At 42.0% G+C, this 15772-nt stretch overlaps 1 long non-coding RNA gene across 1 annotated transcript; it reads left to right on the forward strand.

Annotated features, from left to right (window-relative positions):
* The first annotated feature begins 286 nt into the window (after positions 1–286).
* LOC119265287 lies at positions 287–15189 on the forward strand. Its single transcript, XR_005131562.1, has 3 exons — positions 287–451; positions 3287–3290; positions 15179–15189. It is a non-coding gene; the product is annotated as an uncharacterized LOC119265287 (long non-coding RNA).
* Positions 15190–15772: the final 583 nt, after the last annotated feature.

Consider the following 15772-nt stretch of genomic DNA (forward strand, 5'->3'; position numbering starts at 1 on the left):
TGTATTAAGACAGAAGCTCCTCACTGTATCTCTGTGCTGAAAATGTGCTGAATTTTACAGGAACGTGAAAGAGAACTCTTAAAGACGTGCAGTGTTATTTGAAAAATGCCAAGAATGTTACTCTGAAATATATGTACTGTCATATAAGGCGGTCTCTGTAAGGGTATTTTATGGTTTCTGTAGTTCCTACTTCGTCCACCAGAGGACGGTGAGTGTTTTCAGTCTGCTGGTTAAAAGCTCTTCAGATCCGCTCTGCTCTCGTCGGGCGCGGTGGCGCGCGTGGGGGGCTGAGGCTGGCGGACCGTTTGAGCTCAGGGGTTCTGGGCTGTAGTGGACTATGTCGATCGTGTGTCTGCACTAAGTTCGGAATCGATATGGTGCTCCTGAGGGAGCTCGGGACCACCAGGTCGCCTAAGGAGGGGTGAACCGGCCCAGGTCGGAAACGGAGCAGGTCAAAGCCAATGGACATGCTAAATTGCTCGTAGGTGTGTGTAGGGCTCACATCTAAGTTGTTCAGTTGAAGTGGAATACTTTGTCTTCAACAATGAGAAAGTGTTTTTAATATATAGGAAGTGTATGTTAAAAACCATACAGTACGAGCCGAACTCCAAAGCAGTAACGGTCTCTGAAATCAATAAAATCTTTTTGACATTAATCAAATCTGAAAAAAATATGAAAACACAACATTGATCTTTTACTTCATTAACTTTATTGTGCTCTGTACATATACACTCAAATTCAAAATTTGATGCCTGCAGCATGTTACAAAAAGTGGGACAGGCTGTGTTACATCAACTATTTTTATATACAGTGTTTAGTAAATATTGGGAACTGAAGATACAAACTGATCCTTTGATCCTTTATTGTTATATTTTGCTGATGTTTTCCATGAGAGACAGTTCTGTACTAGACGAGAGCAGAGTGGATCTGAAGTGCTTTTAACCAGTAGACTGAAAACACTCACCTCCCTCTGGTGGACGAAGTAGGAACTACAGAAACCATAAGAGTCTCTCCCAGAGAGCCCCGATGAAAAAGACTGAGTGCTTCATTGTGAGATTTTTTTCTGATTGTAGATCTTCTTCTTTTGGCTGCTCCCTTTAGGGGTCGCCACAGCGACCATGTCCACCTTCACTACACCCATAAACCTTCTCTGAGGTCTACCTCTTCTCCTTCTACCCGGCAGCTCCATCTCCAACATTCTTTTACCAATATATCCACTATTCCTCCTCAACACATGTCCAAACCATCTCAACCTGGCCTCTCTGGCTTTATCTCCAAACTGCTCCACCTTCACTGTCCCTCTGATCTGCTCATTTCTAATCTTGTCCATCCTTGTCACTCCCAACGGAAATCTCAGCATCTTCATCTCTGCCACCTCCAGCTCAGCCTCCTGTCTTTTAGACAGAGCCACAGTCTCCAAACCATACATCATAGCAGGACGCACTACTGTCTTGTAAACCTTCCCTTTCACTCTTGCTGCTATCCTTCTGTCACACATCAGCCCTGACACCCGTCTCCACCCACTCCATCCTGCCTGCACCCTCTTCTTCACCTCTTTTCTACACTGTCCATTGCTCTGGACGATTGACCCAAGATATTTGAAGTCATCCACCTTTACGACCTCTACTTCACCTTTCCACCTGCCTCCCTCTTATTCACACACATGTATTCCGTCTTCAGTCCTCTCCTCTCCAGTGCAAACCTCCACCTCTCCAGATTCTCTTCCACCTGCTCTCTACTCTCACCACAGATTACAATGTCATCTGCAAACATCATGGTCCATGGAGCCTCCTGCCTGACCTCATCTGTCAACCTTTCCATCACCATTGCAAACAAGAAGGGGCTCAAAGCTGATCCCTGATGTAACCCAACCTTCACCTTGAAACCATTTTCACTCCAACTGAACACCTCACCACTGTTTCACTATCCTCGTACATGTCCTGCACCACCCTAACATACTTTTCAGCTACACCTGACTTCCTCATACAGGACCACAGTTCCTGTCTTGGCACCCTATCATATGACTTTTCATTAGATCCACAAAGACACAATGTAGCTCCTTCTGACCTTCTCTGTACTTCTCTACCAACACTCTCAACGCAAAAATGGCATCTGTGGTACTCTTTCTGGGCATGAAACCAAACTGCTGCTCACTGATCTGAACCTCTCTCCTTAGCCTTGCTTCAACAACTCTTTCCCATACCTTCATGGTGTGGCTCATCAACTTTATACCTCTGTAGTTACTGCAGCTCTGCACATCACCCTTGTTCTTAAAAATGGGCACCAGTACACTACTTCTCCACTCATCAGGCATCCTCTCACTGTCCAGGATTTTGTTAAACAACAATGTGTTTATCCATCCATCCATCCATTTTCTAAGTCGCTGCTTCTAAGTCGAGCTGAATGTGTTTAATTTAGATTCGCACTCATTTAAATTAATTTATTTACAACCAACATTCCATAAACACCCACATTTTGGCTTTTACATACTATTATATATATATATATATATATATATATATATATATATATATATATATATATATATATATATATATATATATATATATATATATAAACAATTGTTGCGCTTATTGCCCTTATGCTTGCCCTTTCCATTAAGTTTTCATATACATTCTGCCCTACATGGTTAACATACTATCAAGCATGCCCTTCAGCTGATGGCCGACTTGCTATACCCCATACCATGTAGTGTATGAGAACACATGCAGTGTGCTAACAAATAAGATGTTTTAGCTGTGTAGAGCAGTACCTTGTGCATTCTTTACTATGAGTCTTGATTTGTGAAAAAGGGAAATCTTCTCCACATGTGATACATTACTGAGGTGGTCCATTAAGCTCACTGCTACATTCTAGTTGACATATCTAGAAAGGAGATCATTTAAATTTTAAAATTCAAAAAGTAATAATCTGATTTTCAAAAGAGAACAGCAGTTTTAAAAGGGGGAACTTACAGGCTCTAGACTCAAGTTTCTTTGAAGTGCTTGAATGAAAATGGTAGCATGACCAATCTGGGTCTGTGGATCTTTCAGGTATCTGACATGGTAGCCCTAATTGTTACAGGGGATGAGACTCAGTTGGTGACTTCAAATTGTTCCAGATATTTTAAACAATTCAAATCCATCCCCTTCTCTGATTTTTGGAAACACAGCTAAAAGGAATTCTCTAAATTTGTGTGGATTTGTCTGATTACCAGAAAATTACATTGTAACCAGTACATTACCTGTACTGGTTACATAAACTGAAGACAATTAAACTAAATGAGATCGGTAATGCCTCTGTAAAATACCATAAGAAAAACACAGCTTTGCTGATTAACTCTTATAAATATCCAGCAAGGATCCATCTTCTTCTTTTTTTTTTAGAATTACAGAACTAAATCAGCTACAAATGTATTGTTCACTGCCCAGTCTATGCATTCATGAAAGCTAAGCTGAAAAAAACAGCCTGTATTGAATTGTTTTTATGATGTAAAAAAAAAAAGAAAAATAGTTTGAAAAAAAAAGTTTATTTTAAAATAAGTTAACAAATCCTCTACAGAGAACAAGCTTTCTCCTGCAAGTTTTAAACCACAATTTTGAAATATCTGGAAAAAAATAATAATATAACAAACATTTTCCCCAGTATGTTAAATTCAGCAAATAAACAATAATTGTTCATTAAAATGTGCAGAGGTCTGGTCTCTGTAGAAATTGTGATTTGTTTACACTTAGAAAATCAACAAAACCATATCACTTATTTTTGAATGAGGCAAAATACAGGTGAGCCAATCAGAGCGCATTGACCTATATTGGTTACAAAGGCACAATAACAAAAACTGTCCGTTTAATTATAAGGAATAAAGAGAAGATGATGTAAAAAGTAATTATAAGTATTTTGTTTCATAAAACCACACAAATACCATAAGTGGACTAATGCAAAAAATAATGCAAGAAATATGTAGGCTTTGGGTCTAAAACAGATAATCAGTAAATGCTCTAAGCCCAAGTCCTCCTATCTCCTTCTATCTTTCCCATCCACTCACTGGTCACTTAATAAGTTCCACCAACCTTAATGGTCTACTGTATATTTGTACAAATACAGAATGTAGTGAATCTCTTTCAGTACATTTTGTCAATCCCCTGGTCAGTTTCTGCTGACCAGATTTTATTTGGTTTCTAAATACAGCAGCAACACTGACATGTTATTGTGTGTGGCACTGGCATGTCAGTGTCCCTGCTAGGTTAAGAGGAGCCTACACACACACACACACACACACACACGCACACATACAATCCCCACAAACTGTGCATCAACAGATGATCTACAGTCTCTAACTGTACACCAGCAAAGTGGAGCTACAAAGCAGGGACTTCTAAAAAAACAACCAACTAGTGTATATGACAGGCTAGAACACAGTAATTTGAAAACACAATTCAGAATAATTCAGAAGTTAGCCCAACAACATTATGTGCACTGGTTATACAAAAGATTTATTTTCTTTTTCATACTTCCACTAGACATGATTCAATTTACTTTTTACACAGGGAACTGAGACCTTATATCCTTACGTAAATGGTCAAGAGTACCTTTCTTATGCCTGTTACCAAGCCAGTATGACCATTTAATCACTTTGAGATGTTCTTTCAAAGGTTTTTCAGTTCTATTCCCCCTCATCTGCCACACTGTTGATTTGTATGTTAACCATGCCCTCTCCAAATGCTGGGTGTGAGCTTCACTTGCAGGATCCACAAACCATCTTGAATGATTTACTTGAAGTGTCTGTAGCCCAAATGGGTGATAACACCCCTATATGCCCTCCATTCGTCACTGATAATGACACTCCCAGGGTGCACATGCTTTACTACTAATGGAATTAAGTGCTGGCGAGATCTCCTCTTCACTAACTTTAAAATAGGTCTTTGTTAGTTTTCCTTCACCCCAAGCATTCCAAATACCCACTTCTTGTGCTTATGTCACGATTGGTCCCTCCCATTCCTGTTCATGTGTTCGTGTTGTGTTTTGATCTCCCATGTGTTCATGTTTTGGTTTATTCCATGTGCGTTTGTTTTGGTGTTCTAGTCCTACCCCTTGTTTGGTTACTCCTCCCCTGATTGTCTCCACCTGTTTTTCACCTGTCCCTCGTTATCCCTGTTGTATTTAAGCCCTGTGTTTGTACTTGGGCTTTGCTGGTCTTTGTATTGGTCTATGTTTGATGTTTGCTTTGTTTCTTGGTGTTATTGATTGTATTCTGGTTTTGTCATGTCTACCCCACAATCTCTCTGTATTGGATCTTTGAACCTGGACTATCTCGACCCTGATTTTGGATTTGCCCTCAATAAAAGTCGTTTACCTCTGCACGTGCGTCCGCTACCTCGCTCCTTGTTACAGCTTCCATGTGTTTGATATTCTCCCATGCCTGTACTGAAAAAAAAATACAATGTGCTGTGAAAATATTTTGCCCCTTCCTGATTTTCTATACTATTACATGTTACACTATTTATCATAGTGACTGTCTTTAAACAAAATGTAATATTAAGCAAACAGAACCTTACCAAATGGAAAATATATTTTTTGTTTAGTTATGGAGTAAAGTTATCCAACATGCAAATGACGTGTGAAAAATAATGCCCCCCTTAAAATAAATAACTTACAAAGACTGCAACTAACATTTCATAACAGCCTTTCACATTGTTATGCAGGAATTTGGGTGTACACTGTGCTATGGCATCTCTATTGGGTTCAAGTTAGCATTTTGACTAGGCACTTAATAAGACAGACTTCTCTGTAGAGGAGAGAATTCTTGCATCTTTTAATAATAGCAAGTTGGCCAGGTCACAATGCAGCAAAACATCCCCACACTAACCTGCTACCACCACCAAGCGTGAATTTTGATGTGTTCTTGCTGTAAAATGCAGGATTACTTTAGAGCCATTTATTCTTTCTTGTTATCCAGAAGACTGCACTTCAGAGTGGTCTGTCCATAGAACTTTCTCAAAAAAAGTTGAGAGATTGTCCAAGTGCTTTTGTTTGAAAATGTGAATCAAGCATTTATGTTTCTTTTGGTTACCAGTGTTTTCTGCATTGCTGCCCTCACATGTGTCACGCATTCTGCGAAGGAGCTGGACTTAATCTCCCAGAGTGCTAGGGGAGACCACGTGATCGATCACGTGCTAGTGGACTCCGTCTTAGAAAACTCCAACCCCCAGGGTTCACAGACTGATCACGTGGTTTCCCCACGCACCTATCAGCGCTCTCAGTCGCCTGATTATTGAACTCCTTCCACCTGATGTTCATCCTCTACTGATATTTAAGCTGGGATTCAGGTTGAGAACTTTTGCGAAGTGTTGTGTATGCAATCACTGAGCGTTCTCTAATTCTACAGTTTGGTGTATTTCGTGTATCGACCGTTGGATGAGTTTACCCGTGTATGATTTGTGTTTTGCCCCTTTGCCCCTCTAGATTTTCTAGAACCTTAGAAATGTTTTGAACTCTTTTCTAAATTTTCTTTTGACCATGGTCTAGTGTGCTTATGGTGATAACTTAACTCTGATGGTAAACTTCAGTATCAGTGAGTTTTACATTAAGCAGGGCTGATTAAGGGAACAATTACTTTTTCACGTAGATGGTTTGAATGTTAAATAACTTAGCTTGGTAAATAAATTAAATTATAATGTAATAAATGTTCACACTGAGCACATGTGACAGACGTGACAGAGTCTGGAGACGCCGTGGAGAGCGATCTGCTGCCTGCAACATCCTTCAGCATGACCGGTTTGGCAATAGGTCAGTAATGGTGTGGGGTGGCATTTCTTTGGAGGGCTGCACAGCCCTCCATGTGCTCGCCAGAGGTAGCCTGACTGCCATTAGGTACCGAGATGAGATCCTCAGACCCCTTGTGAGACCATATGCTGGTGCGGTTGGCCCTGGGTTCCTCCTAATGCAGGACAATGCTAGACCTCATGTGGCTGGAGTGTGTCAGCAGTTCCTGCAAGATGAAGGCATTGAAGCTATGGACTGGCCCGCCCGTTCCCCAGACCTGAATCCGATTGAGCACATCTGGGACATCATGTCTCGCTCCATCCACCAACGGCACATTGCAGCACAGACTGTCCAGGAGTTGGCGGATGCTTTAGTCAAGGTCTGGGAGGAGATCCCTCAGGAGACCACCCGCCACCTCATCAGGAGCATGCCCAGGTGTTGTAGGGACGTCATACAGGCACGTGGAGGCCACACACAATACTGAGCCTCATTTTGACTTGTTTTAAGGACATTACATCAAAGTTGGATCAGCCTCCAAAATCAGTGACTCCAAATCCAGGCCTCCATTGGTTAATAAATTTGATTTCCATTGATGATTTTTGTGTGATTTTGTTGTCAGCTCATTCAACTTTGTACAGAACAAAGTATTCAATGAGAATATTTCATTCATTCAGATCTAGGATGTGTTATTTGAGTGTTCCCTTTATTTTTTTGAGCAGTGTTTGTGTATATATATATATATATATATATATATATAATGTATGTATGTATGTATGTATATCCTAATTGATACATACCTTCTGTTTGTGTCTGAAGGTGCCTTCGTCAACCGCAAACTCACTTTCCTCCCCAAGGTGCTGTCCTCACACTTTTCTTATACATGAGGCCATCTTTCACAGTGTTCTTGAACTTTTTGCTATGCTTTCTGTCTTCATGTCAACCTATCTCATACGTAAGCCTTGCGCAAACCTGCAGATTGTACAAATGGATAGAATTATTCAGCACTTCTTAAAATACTCAGAGTGTGAATTTCTAAGATTGTTTTCCAGAATATAAATTAGGTTACCTATAGAAAATTTTCATCCATGAGAATAAGCTGCATCTTGAACCCTCAAAGATGGAGCCAGATCTGATAGTCTTGGTTATTTTAATAACAGCTCTTGGGTGTAAACTGGACCATGAGATCTTAATTTCGTTCCACCTCATGTACCATGTGATGCGAATGACAATAAAATCTCCTTGAATCCTTGAATTTTAATCGCTCTGTGATTTTTACTCCTGCATACCCTTTAAATTAAATAACCAGCAAACAATAATAAGGCTTGGAAAGAAGTCACCCATATCTAGAAATTAGAGTGCTTGGAAATGAAATGAATCTTATGCATAACTGTTCTTCACACATTCATTTGGCCAGTCAATGGATGCTGGGACAATACTAAAGAAATCCAGCACCCACCTGAGCTTCACCTTTGAGTTACCGCGCAAAGACGGCACCGTGTTCTTCCTGCAGGTGTTACAGTTCTTCCAGTTGCCAAGAGTGCCAAAGTGCTGGATGAAGAGGTCACACCGAAGCGCATAGAGGCTCGCAACATGAATCAAGCACCAAGCACACGAAGTCTGAGAACAAAGCTTAAAACACCAGCCGTGTGCAATTCTACCATATATGGTAAATGTTTTTCGAAAACTGTATGTTTGTTATCATCTTATTATATTTTGTGTATGTCTGTTGTTTGTGTAGCAAACGTTAGCTAGCATACTTCAATGCTGCACAGAATTAGCTTATCTAGCTAGCTTGTTTAGTAGTTAACGTTAGTTGGATAGCAGGTAAAAGCCATTGAAAAACAGGCTTTCCAGTGGCTGTCCAGTAAAATAAAAGCAAATTAGCTAGCTAGTTGGACCTAATGGGAACACATTCATCTTAAATCATTCTAAATGGTTACTACACAAAAATGAACACGTAGCCTTTTTATCACCATCTCCATTCATATGAATGCGCTGCTATGATTACACAATGACGTGTTTGTAAACCACAGATTTGTCTGTGAGGGAGAAGGTTACTGCAGACAAAGGCAAACTACAGGCAAATGACAAAGATGGTGAATTACTTTATTTACTTTTTACGTTTTGTATTTTGTGTTACATTCAATATTGATATAAATACTTCTCTTAATAGTATCTGCTGGTATTTTTTTATAATTTTTTTTGTCAGTTTTTGTTTCTGCTGCATTTCAACCCCATGGACATGACCAACCAGCTACCTCTCAGGGGGAAAAAGCTGCAGACAGCTGTTTTTATACTGTTCTCTTTTTCTGTTTTGCTATTAAATACCTTTTTTAAATCTACAGACAAATTAACTTTCTTCCATCATCAATGTTACAACACTGAAGTCAATTACTTATTTGCAGCTTCTGATCTGTTTGGCTTCTCATTAGTAATCTTTTTACTCTTCTTTCTTGCCGGCTGAAGTTGACCCCTTATTCAGAGCTGCTGATTCAACAAATTACGGTAAACTTATTGGAGTGTTTACGATTTTATCTACATCTGAAAAGTATAAATTATGCAGCATATATGTGAACAAGAATACGTCCTTTAGTTTACCATCATTCATTAAGTCAGTAGCTGTGAATAAGAAGCCAACTTCAGCCAGTGAAACAGATGCTGCAAATAAGAAGCCAAATGAATCAGAAGCTGCAAATAAGAGCTACCTAAGGCATGCAATTAGTACCGTTAATGACATATTTGTAAACCATAGATTTGTCTGTGAGGAAGAGAGGCACTGCAGACAAAGGCAAACTCCAGGGAAATGGCAGAGACGGTGAAGTCTTTGCTGTTGTGTATTCTAACTTCAAACCATTCAACAATGCTAGAAAATACTTTTGTTAATAGTATCTGTGGTAGATAATGGTCATTTCTGTAACGATGGTCTGTTTTTGCTTTTGGAGCATTTCAACTCCATGGACATGACCAACCAGCTACGTCTAAGGGGGAAAAAGCTACAGACAGAGGTAAGCTATGTTTTTATGTTGTACGTTCTTTCGAAGTCATCGTCGTTGCCCGCTAGTCCAAACAGGGTCGCGGTAGCAGTTGGGAGAGCAGAGAATCCCAGATGACCCTGTCCCCCGCAACTTCCTCCAGCTCATTCCCGGGGACCCCAAGCCGCTCCCAGGCCAACTTGGAGACATAATCCCTCCAGCGGGTCTTGTCCCGGTAGGCCGTGCCTGGAACACCCCCACCGGGAGGCGTCCAGGGGGCATCCGGATCAGATGCCCGAACCACCTCAGCTGGCTCCTCTCAATGCGGAGGAGTAGCGGCTCTACTCTGAGCTCCTTCCGGATGACCGAGCTCCTCACTCTATCTTTCAGATTTCAGATTTTCAGATTTCAGATTCCTTTATTGATCCCAGGGGGAAATTGCAGTTGTTACAGTTGCAGCCATTTATGTAAAAATAAACACTTTACTAATAATTTAAAACAATATATAGAATTTACAGTATGTATAATTTAAAACAATATATAGAATTTACAGTATGTATAATTTAAAACAATATATAGAATTTACCGTATGTATGTGCACCAGATTTAAGTACTCTACACACACAATTGTTGTTATTGCACATATGAACATTTTTTTGAGTCACACACTGAGGGAGGAGTTATGGAGTTTGATGGCCACTGGTAAGAATGACTTCCTGTGGCGCTCTGTGGTGCATTTTGGTATGATGAGTCTTGAGCTGAATCGCAGAGCGTGTAGCCCGCCACCCGACGAAGAAAGCTCATTTCCGCTGCTTGTATTCGCGATCTCGTTCTTTGGGTCATTACTCACAGCTCATGACCATAGGTGAGGGTTGGGATGTAGATCGACCGGTAAACAGAGAGCTTCGCCTTTTGGCTCAACTCCCTCTTCACCACTACAGTCCGGTACAGTGACCGCATTACTGCTGCCGCCTGTCCCAGCCTACGGCCGATCTCACGATCCCTCTTCCCATCACTCGTGAACAAGACCCCAAGATACTTAAACTCCTCCACCTGGGGCAGGTCCTTTCCCCTTACCTGGAGTGGGCATGCCATCCTTTTCCGGGCCAAGACCATGGACTCAGACTTGGAGGTGCTGATCCGCATACCAACTGCTTCACACTCAGCTGCAAACCGCTCAAGCGAACGTTGGAGGCATCCATGTGATTCCGCCAAAAGAACAACATCATCTGCAAATAGCAGAGACGCCACCCTCCGGCCTCCACACATAATGCCCTCCTGACCCCGGCTACGCCCTGACACTCTGTCCATGAATATCACGAACAAGAGGGGAGACAGAGCACAACCCTGGGGAAGTCCAACGCTAACCCTGAAGGAGTCTGACTTAATGCCGAGTATACAGACACAGCTCTCACTCCGGGAGTACAGAGATTGGATAGCCCGGAGTAGTAGCCCAGGCAACCCATACTCCCGGAGGACCTCCCACAAGATATCTCGAGGAAGACGGTCATAAGCCTTTTAAGTCCACAAAACACATGTAGACTGGGTTGGCAAACTCCCATGCCCCCTCAACAATCTGTGAGAGGGTGAAAAGCTGATCCATTGTTCCACGGCCGGGACGGAATCCACATTGTTCCTCTTCAATCTGAGGTTCAACTATCGGTCGGAGTCTCCTTTCCAGCACCTTTGCATAGACTTTCCCAGGAAGGCTGAGCAGTGTGATACCCCGATAATTGGCACACACCCTCCGGTCCCCCTTTTTAAAAATAGGGACCACCACCCCAGTCTGCCAGTCCAAGGGTACTGTTCCCGAGGTCCATGCAATATTGCAAAGGCATGTTAGCCATGACAGCCCCACAATATCCAGAGCCTTAAGCATTTCTGGACGAATCTCATCCACCCCCGGTGCCTTACCACTGAGGAGCTTACCAACTACCTCAGTGACCTCCACCAGGGAAATGGAACTTGACACCCCAGAAACCTCTGGCCCTGACTCCCGTGAGGGAGGCACATCTCCTGGATTAAGAAGTTCCTCAAAGTGCTCCTTCCACCGACCGACAATATCCTCATTCGAAGTCAGAGTTTCTCCACCCTTGCCGAATACAGCTTGGGCGCAGCCACCCCGACTCCTCCTGAGTTGCCGGACAGTTGTCCAGAACCTCTTTGAGGCCGAACAAAAGTCTTTTTCCAAGGCCTCACCAAACTCCTCCCATGCCCTGGATTTTGCTTCTGCCACCGTTGCAGCTGCCACCTTTTTTGCCTGTCGGTACCTATCTGCTGAATCGGGAGTCCTTCGGGCCAACCAGTCCCCAAAGGCCTCTTTCTTCAGCTTGACGGCCTCCCTCACCACCGGTGTCCACCAGGAGGTTCTTGGGTTACTGCCCCGACAGGCACCCACAAGCTTTTGGCCACAGCTACACCTGGCAGCTTCCACAATGGAGGTTTTGAACAGGGTCCATTCAGACTCCATGTCCCCTACCTCCTCCGGGACGTGAGAAAAGCTCTCCCGGAGGTGGGAGTTGAAATCATTCCGAACAGGGGCCTCTGAAAGTCGTTCCCATCACACCCTCACTATTCGCTTGGGCCTACCAGGTCTGACCATCAGTCTTCCCTGCCATCTGATCCAAGTCACCACCAGATGGTGATCAGTTGACAGCTCAGCACCTCTCTTCACCCTAGTGTCCAGAACATATGGTCCCAAGTCAGATGAAACGACAACAAAGTCGATCATTGACCTTTGACCCAAGGAGCTCTGGTACCATGTACACTTATGAATATCCTTGTGTTCGAACTTGGTGTTCGTTATGGACAATTCATGCCTGGCACAGAAGTCCAATAACAACTCACCATTGGGGTTTAGATCGGGCAGGCCGTTCTTCCCAATCACGCCTCCCCAGGTCTCCCAGTCATTGCCAACGTGAGCATTGAAGTCTCCCAGTAGGACTATGGAGACCCTTTCCAGGAGCCCGCCCACTCGCTCCAGGAAGGCCGAACACTCTGACCTGTTGTTTGGTGCATACGCACAGACAACAGTCAAAGTTTTCCTCTCTGCGATTTTAATTCGCATTGAGGCGACCCTCTCGTCCACCGGGACAAACTCCATCTGCCTGGTCACCAGCTGGGGACTTGTGAGTATCCCCACACCCGCCCGGCGCCTCTCACCCTGTGCAACCCCTGAGTAGGAGAGAGACCAACCCCTATCCAGGAGTTTGGTTCCAGAGCCGACACTGTGGGTGGAGGTGAGCCCAACTATATCTAGTTGGTACCTCTCAACCTCCTGCACAAGTTCCGGCTCCTTCCACCCCAGTGAGGTTATATTCCATGTACCAAGAGCTAGTTTCTGCTGCAGGGGCCTAGGCAATATAGTGAATATAGACAGATTAAATCAAATGTGTCATTTTTATCATTTTCCTGGGTCAGAGATTACCTTCCTTAATTAGTAATAATTATTTTTGTCACTGTACTTGCATTAGATTTTTTGATGGGACCTATTATACTCATCTTCTGTGTTCATTATATTATCTTTGGGGTCTACTACAGTACATTGTTTAATACTTATACTGTATATCTCTATTCACCCTATGTCTGAATTACTCTGAGCTCCTGTAACCTTAAGCCCCACCTCCCATTAATCCCAGTGTGCTCTGATTGATCAGCTCACTTACTCTTATTCTGAATGGTCAATCACCAGAGCGGTTCTGCCCATACACGGTCTCCATTAGTTGCTGTGCACTGTGTGAGGGTGTGCCAAACTTGCTGGTAACGTAACATTTCATTTCAGGCATTTCAGGCAGCTGAGAACAGTGGTTTCTGTGACAGAGTTTGGGCTTTATAACTTAGCAGACTGCACAAAAAGCTGCATAACACACTAAAGGAAAGAGGGAAACTGGGAAAGCATATATAGGTCCCCTTTAAAGTCTCCTATGTCTCCAAAATTAAATAGTTCTGTCTTACTTAACATTTTTACAAAGACTGGGAATTCAGTAACCTTGTTACCAAGACATTTTGATTTGGTTTGACCAAGATGATTAAGTGTGTGCATTTTCTTTCCTTACAGTGAAAACACCAGATGATTCCATCTGTAGGTATAACATGGTACTGGAGGAAGTACAGTTTGAGCACATCAGCAAAGCTGAAGCATATGCAAGACTTGGAATAGACAGAAACACCATTGCATCTCAGGCCCCAATTGCTGAACTTGCAGCAACCAATCCAGATGTGTTCAAATCACTGAAGGCAAGTTTCAAAAGAAAGGACAGCCTCAAATGGTTTGCAGAAATATGCAGGAGTTTCTGTGAACAGGAGCCCACTGCTACTGCAATTCTCAAAAAAAAGAAGATGGATCCTTCCTGGATATTTATAAAAGTTAATCAGCAAAGCTGTGTTTTTCTCATGGTATTTTACAGAGGCATTACCGATCTCATTTAGTTTGTGTTCAGTTTATGTAACCAGTACAGGTAATGTATGTCTCAAATGCCTGAAATGTTATTGTGAAATATGTTTATTCAGCAGTTTGTTTTATTATTTTTTGTTTGTTTGTTTCTTTTATTATTTTGAGAGCTTAATATGTGACGCCAGTTCCTCTAAGTACACTATTTATATTCGAAATAATAAAGAATTCATGCCTAATTAATGGCTTACTTCCTCTGTCATTTCATCATCAGCACAACATTATTAAAGAAGGAATATTTCATCGCTTTACTTTGAGGGCCACAAACATCATGAACTCATGAAGAAATAATGATTTAGCAATGCTTAACATTCTTGTTCTGTGAAGTGTCGGCTAACTGTAATGTTTTTACCACAGTTTACATGATGAATGAAGACCTGTATGAACATCATGAATAACTCATGTCACCTGATGATATTTATAACTTAATAACTACATGAATTAATATATTGCTCATGCATTAAAGCATGCATGAGGCATGCTTACTTTATGCATATTCATGATGACTCATGATGTGTTACATGTATAAGTTAATGATTACTCACTCATGAAATAATGCATGAATTAATGCCATTTCATGTACCCTGATTGTAAAGTGTTACCGAATAGCTTAGCTAGCTCAGGTCATGAGTGGAAAGTGTTGTTTGGATGCTTCTGTTTACTGTATTGTATCTTATTGTTATTGTATTGCATTGAATGGCACAGAGTTCTGCGTTCAACTCTGTTTCTTTTTCTCTTGGTGTCTGCAGTGACATATTTGTTTCTAGCAGTATCTGAGCCCAGGACTGTCTTTTTCTCTAAGCTATTGGTAACTAGCAAAGATACTTTCTCTAGATTGATAAAGCACTTCTTGTAAGTCGCTCTGGATTTTTTTTTCGCAGAAACCTGTGTCCGCGCCTCCACTTTCCCCTCCGGGCTGGTGGAGCTCCGTGCTGTTCGTGGCTGGAGCCAAATTTCGTTTTTCTTGTAAGTTTGGATATCGACGGAGAAGAAGGACGAGCGTCGATGAAAAGACCGAGACGACGCCTGAAGGTAAAAATGCCCAATTGTTTATTATTTACTACACATAGCCTGTTTGAACTCTATAATACTTAGCATCACAAATTCATTTTTAATGGTCAGATTTGGTTCAATACTTTTAAAGAAACACAAAAAAACTCAGACGGAGCTGTTGGCTAACTAGCTAGTTAACTAGGCTACCGTTAAATCTTAACGGAATTTAGCTAATATTAGCTCATTAGTTAATACTAGTTAAAGTCCAGCCAATAAGAGGTGGATAGAGTGGCTTAAAACCATCATTCAGTAAAAGTTATATTACCTTGGAGTAGTACAGACACCAGTAGAAGTAGCTATAGCCACTTGAGTAGAAAGACCGCGGTCAGGACATCTGGACTTAGAAAAAGCTCGGTCGCGCTATCTACACAAGGTTTAAGGGCGCGTATAAACCACGTTTTACGGTAACAGCTCGCGCTTTCAGTGCAGGTATTTAGAATGGGAAAAAAATTGTCTTACAGCCTAATAAAGACGACTAAACCAAGTCTAATACATGCATGTACCATAAATAAAACATGTGGAGCAGTGAAACACG

The sequence above is a fragment of the Pygocentrus nattereri genome, chromosome 15 (genome assembly GCF_015220715.1).
Source record: "Pygocentrus nattereri isolate fPygNat1 chromosome 15, fPygNat1.pri, whole genome shotgun sequence".
In the NCBI taxonomy this organism is placed as follows: domain Eukaryota; kingdom Metazoa; phylum Chordata; class Actinopteri; order Characiformes; family Serrasalmidae; genus Pygocentrus; species Pygocentrus nattereri.